Source organism: Cotesia typhae, unplaced genomic scaffold (assembly GCF_013202065.1).
Source record: "Cotesia typhae breed Kobodo isofemale line unplaced genomic scaffold, CoteBio_Ctyphae scaffold_45, whole genome shotgun sequence".
Lineage (NCBI taxonomy): Eukaryota > Metazoa > Arthropoda > Insecta > Hymenoptera > Braconidae > Cotesia > Cotesia typhae.
Genome location: NW_027423777.1, coordinates 2,502,793 through 2,508,917, shown reverse-complemented (window position 1 = coordinate 2,508,917; position 6,125 = coordinate 2,502,793). Strand labels below are relative to the sequence as shown.

Here is a 6,125-nt window from a genome sequence, read left to right as displayed (position 1 = left end):
TGGTCGAGTTTTGTAAATGATTAAATGGAAATCAGACGCTTTTGAAAAGAGGGTTATTGAGTAAAGGTGTCTTAATACACTTTTGTGAATCCGCGGGATGCGTAGTAGCTCTTATTTTTTAAGAAGTTTTGTTATTAATTATATTAATAAATTTTTATTAATTTGAATAAATTTTCTTGGTAATTTTATTTAAGAATTAATAATAAAAAATTTTGATAAACATTAAGAATTACAGAAATTTAATAAATTAATTTTTTAAAGAATTTATTATTAAAATACAATTATAAATTAAAGAAAAATTAATTTATATAATTGTAACTAATATTCTGCAGTCACTATATAAATTTTGAAAATAATATTGCCATGGGATCAATTGCTAATTATTTAAGGACAAATGTAACGGAGCAAACTTATAGTACGAACTATTAAAAACTTTAAATAAAAAATTGACTAACCAAAAAATATATTAAATCATTAAAAGGCACAAATTCACCTCAAGACCTTTCTGATGGTACCAAATAAAACTATAAAAATTCCTTTTTAAATATAAATATTCCCGTCGGAAAATTTAGCGTATTCTCTTAATTATTTAGATGATAAATTGACTATCGCCGAATAAAATATAAAACCATGAAAATACATTAATTCAGGTTATTAACTTTCTGACGCTACCAAATTTAACTATAGAAACCTATTTTATAATAAATATATCCCCGTCGCTAAATTAGACTTATTCTCTTAATTATATGGATTAATATTTGACATATATAACGACATTGACGTGTACAAAACAAAATAAATCTAGCTTGAAATTAAAATCTATTTATAACAACTCCGAAAAGTTATCACAATAAATGAACTATCTTAGAAAAGCATGTGAAACCTTTAAAAGGCAAATTCAGGCCAAGCCCTTTTCAATTTTACTAATTAATTCACCTAAAAAACCCATTTTGCCCCTCAAATACCCCAGAGAAAATTTTTTTTACTCTCTTAATCATATAGATTACATTTATTGATGTATAAACTCGGTAGATACGGCTTCTGCGGCTCGTGTGTCAGCACACACTCTCTGTTCGTTGCACCAATCTCTTTAAACCCCTTTAAGATCATCAATAATTCCCAAACAACTTACCGACAAGCTACCGTACCAACCCGCATTAGTTCCCCAATTTTTTTAAAGTCCATACAATATACATCGTGCTCCACAACTCTCAAAGATGAAATCTCGGACACAGATATAGCCAGAGATACCTTATCGGAGTCCCTCCCGACTCAAGCCTGGCTCTGCGTAGCTATACTGTAAATACAGTATATTTAATATCCTCCCAGAAAAATAATAAAAAGCAACAGCTGTTTACTTTTGAGCGCAGCGGATGCAATTAGTGTTTTTAAAATTAATTTGGCCAGCGAGTTGAGATAAAATTCTTGTGATACCATTCAGCATTCAGCATTCACCATTTATAATGTATAATGTATAATACTAGCTTTATTTAAATGTATAAATATAAATATAAATTTTGAGTGTCATCAACTTGGGCGGTCTTGCACAAAAACCGGATTACCCAAATAAGAGAAAAATACGCAAATCGATTATGGACTTTAATATTTATATTTGCAGCTTTACCGATAAAGTGTTGATAAATTTTATTTTATAAGCTTGTAGCTTGTACCGAAGACTTTTTTTTTTTTATCAAACGCGGTTTAATATAAAAAATAAAATTATATATATGTTTAATTTGTTTATTACGACTTTGATGGGACGATCGCTAGCTCACTTTGATATTTTTATTGAGTTTGTTTATTTAATGGCCGTGTTTATAAATTACTGGGGAAATTTACGGGATTATTACGCTGATAATTAAAATTAAACGATAGTTAATTTTTGATTACGCTACTTGGGTGGCTGAAGCTAAATATGCATGTTTTTTCCTTCAATAAGATAATAATATTCCCCGGGAATGTGAAAGGATTCTTCTCGGGACATGATTTAAAGGTTAGAAAGCTCCGACGTAATTTTTTGCATATAAAGAGACGCATTTTATATTTTTTTTTTTTTTTAATTATAAAATTAAAATTTATTAAAATTGGATGTATTTTTTTTTAACTATTCATTGTTAGGTAATAGCAAAGGAATATTGAAAAACAATTACACTAATTATTTAGAATTGACAGAACTAAGTGTGCAGTAATTAGGGTCGATGTATTGTCACGCAATATGATGTGATGACAAATTGCGCGACATTTTAAATCGGAGAATGCTATATAAGGAAGTAGATTGTCGACATATGGCTCAATTGTTATAAAACGGTTCAAAGTTTTTTTTTTGATTAAGTTATTTAATTTTTTTTGTGGAAATTTTGTGGTAAGTATTTGATGAGTTTTTTTTTTATTAAGTATAATTTTTAAAGAATTTATTTAAAAAAAAAATTATGAAATATATGATTGCATAGATTTTTAAATTACCTTTAAAATAAGTACACATATGCCTAAAAATTTTTAATTCGAAAAAAACCGCGAAAATCCGCGAATTATAAAATAAATTAAAAAAAATTTTTTTTAATCTTTATTCAATTTATTTTTTACACAATACAATATCAAATAAATTTTCAATAATAATAATAATAGTAATAATAATAATAATAATAATAATAATAATAATAATAATAATAATAATAATATTTTTAATTAATTTAATGGTTAAAAAATTATTTCCAAAATTTATAAAATAATAAAATAACTAAACAAATTTTAACAGAATAAAATTTCATAAATGTTCAAATTTTGGAGTGTGATATTTTTCATTATTTTGATAATGTACATCGCAATTGAAATTGAAGCAGCAACACCATGCAAGGCTGATGGGGACAGAGTAAGTACTTAAATATTTTTTATAAGCCAACAATGCTATCTTTGATCAAAATGTGTAATAGTTTTAGCATTACTCTAATTATATATTTTTTTAATTGATTTTTTTAGTGTATGACTGCTGCTCAATGCTGCAGTGGTTTTTGTCGACCCATCAAACCGAAATACTGTCAGACAAGAAAATTTATATGAACAAAATTTATTTTAATAAATAATATTACTAAAAAAAAATTGATATTAATTTTTTAAGTCGATTAAAAATTTTTAAATTTAACGAAAAAAATGTAACTTATTTTTGAAAATCCATCTCCGTCTCTTGAAGCAAGAAGCAAGCCAGTAAATATATAATTAAATAATAAAAATCCATAACAATAAAAATAATACTGATTGCCTTCAATACCTCGCAATTATTTAAAAGTAAAAAATTATTAACTTCAATCCTTGAATTGCTGGTACATACAAGTAAAGACCTTCAATCCCGGATGATTATCAACAATAACAATCGGTCGGCGTTCGCGTCTATTAATTAACTCGGTATAACGATATTTTTGATGAAACTTAACCAAATAAGAAAAAAGGATAAAGATGAACTCCGGATTCCTCAGAAAGCGTATGGCGCCCACAAAAAAATCATTTAGCCCGTTTAGCATCCTCCATTCGTAATTGGATACTTTAAACGAGAGCAATCTGCATGTGGATTTTTTCGGAATAGCCAACAAAAACGCCGACCAACAAAAACCCTGTACATTATACGATCTGGAAGAAGAAAGATTGCGGAAGAGGCGGCGTTCAGGATAAGACTAACTTATGTTATATTATATTATGTTAAGCTTGCGAAATCTTTCGGAGCATGTGTTCTATCTGGGACAAAGGCTGAGGAAGAGTTTCTGACACTGGCTGCCACGTGTGCTCCTCTATTGAGAAAAAATTCAAGCTGACACTTGCTTAGGGCGCTGGGATGCTTGATAATGCCGACAAAAATTTTGGAAAATTTTTTAAGTTTACACTTTTAGGAGTATGAAGATGGAACTTTCAAATTTACATTCTTTGAAAATTTTTGGAGTGAAAATGTAAATTTTACATGGAAAAATGTAAACTTAGTATAGGAAAATTGTAAATTTTTCAGAGAAAAAATGTAAATTTTTTTACATGAAAATGTAAATTTGACATGGGAAAATGTTAATTTATAATGAGAAAAATGTAAATTTTTCAAGAAAAAAATATACATTTTTTACGTGAAAATGTAAATTTTACATGGAAAAATGTAAATTTCAGATGAAATTAAATGTAAATTTAGTACGAGAAAATTTTCAATTTTTACGTAAATTTACGTAAAGTGTAAATTTCTTAAGGAAAAATGTAAATTTAATGTATGGAAAATGTAAATTTTGTATGTTAATATAAACTAGCCATACAATTTGTCTAAAATTTTCAAAAATTCACCAGATCATCCTTCATGATCCAAAACAAAAATTTTCCCCCTCAAAAATTTTATCCCCGCATCCAAGCTAATGAACCATCATCTCCGACGGCTCTAATACTCCGTTTGTCCACTGACATACCCACAAAATCCGAGCCCAAAGCATGGAAGTTTGGCTAATTCTGGTTCCCGGCAAATTCGGCGCACTCAATTAGTAAATGAGGATAATTAGAGGCCATAAAGCGTAGAGGACAAAAGTTGGGGATGATTCTCCACGGTGAGGTTGATGGCCATCTCGGGTCTAGACTGTAGTCTCGAGCCTCGGATTTGAGTTAGGAGTCATCGAAAAGCTGGTGGCTGGAAGCGTGCCATCTTGGGAGGTCGCGAGATGCTTTAACAGTGAAGAGATGTCTGGGTTCCTAAATATGTTATTAGTTTGGTCGTATAACTGCTTCATTTTGAGTGGATTGCCTGAAGGCGATCATCTGCCTTCGTACGTTTTTTAGTGTAGCCCCCTCCCCCACCCTGGCCTCTACCATTCGCATTTTTTTTTTTGTTATTATATTTATAATTTATAATGTTACGTTGTTGATATTTCTAGGTGATTTTATTTTCGCATAGAATCCTCGGCATCAGCCTCAGCCTGAGCCCGATGCCGGCCGGGGCCTCCCAGGAGGCTCTACTGGGAGGCCTAGGATTTGTTTTGATGTTTAATCGTCATCTTCGGCTAATCAATGGCTCAGTACCCGGCAATTTGCCGAATCGCCGTATCACGACATTCGATGTCAATAAAAGGGTTGCTCGGCTCCCGATCATCCAGCCCCCGGTGCCTCCTGCATCCAACGTCTCAATTTCGGGCTCCCCTTCTTGCTAAAATTTTTATTTTTTTTTACTCCTGGCCCTTCAGCTTGAGATATATTAAATGATGACGCAGACATCCCAGCAATCGACATTTCGGGGGTTTTTACCTCCGTGTAATGCACTTCGTCATGCATCGAATGTAATGCTCGGCTCGAATGTAAATTAAGTCATAAAAAACGCCGGGGAAACAATAATGACTAACTTACTCCTCAAATTGTTTATACTGTTGTACAAAATTTGTTTTTCGACAGAAAAAATTATTTATGGCGCCCAATTGTGGGAAAAATTTAATTTTAGAATTGTTTTGTTGAATTTAGGGATCAAGGGGGTGCAAAGTCTTTCAATTTTATCAATTATTGAACTGATACTTTCAAAATTTCATTTTTTTTAGCTTCCCGCTAAGAAAAATTGAAAATTTTTCAAAATTCGGGAAGTTATTGGTTTTACCCTGTTTATAACTTTTGAACGGGTTGATCGATTTCATCGCGGTTGGCGCCATTCGAAAGAGCTTGGCTAAACTTAGATTTTGAATACAATTTGGATCAATTCGCACCGGTAGATTTTGAGAAATTCCAAAAAAACTACGAAAATTTTTTTTTTTTTGAAATGTCGTTTTTTTAGAATAATTTTTAAACGGCTATATCGATCAATTTCAAAAACTAGCCAGCTTTTAACACAAAAAAACTACGTTGATCGCCGTTAAGTTGGTCAAAATTGGTTCATTCATTCAAAAGTTATTGTGGTTTGAAAATTCAAAAAATAGTGTTTTATCGTATTTCTATCAGACTTTTGAGCTCAAAAACATTATGAGTGCAATTTTATGCATCCAGGCATGAAATTGGCGGGAAATTTCAAGAGTGGCCTTCAAAGTCAACCGTTTTACTAATTTTTGGCAATTTTTAGCAGATGGGACTTAACAGAAGCAGTGGGTAAAGTTTTGAAGATACAAAAAAATTGCCTCGATCTTTTTTGTAGGGAA

The 6,125-nt window shown here is 30.8% G+C and overlaps 1 long non-coding RNA gene across 1 annotated transcript; it reads left to right on the top strand.

Moving 5' to 3' along the window:
- Positions 1 to 2,771: 2,771 nt before the first annotated feature.
- LOC141536751 (uncharacterized) lies at positions 2,772 to 3,096 on the top strand. Its single transcript, XR_012480791.1, has 2 exons — positions 2,772 to 2,869; positions 2,977 to 3,096. It is a non-coding gene; the product is annotated as an uncharacterized LOC141536751 (long non-coding RNA).
- Positions 3,097 to 6,125: the final 3,029 nt, after the last annotated feature.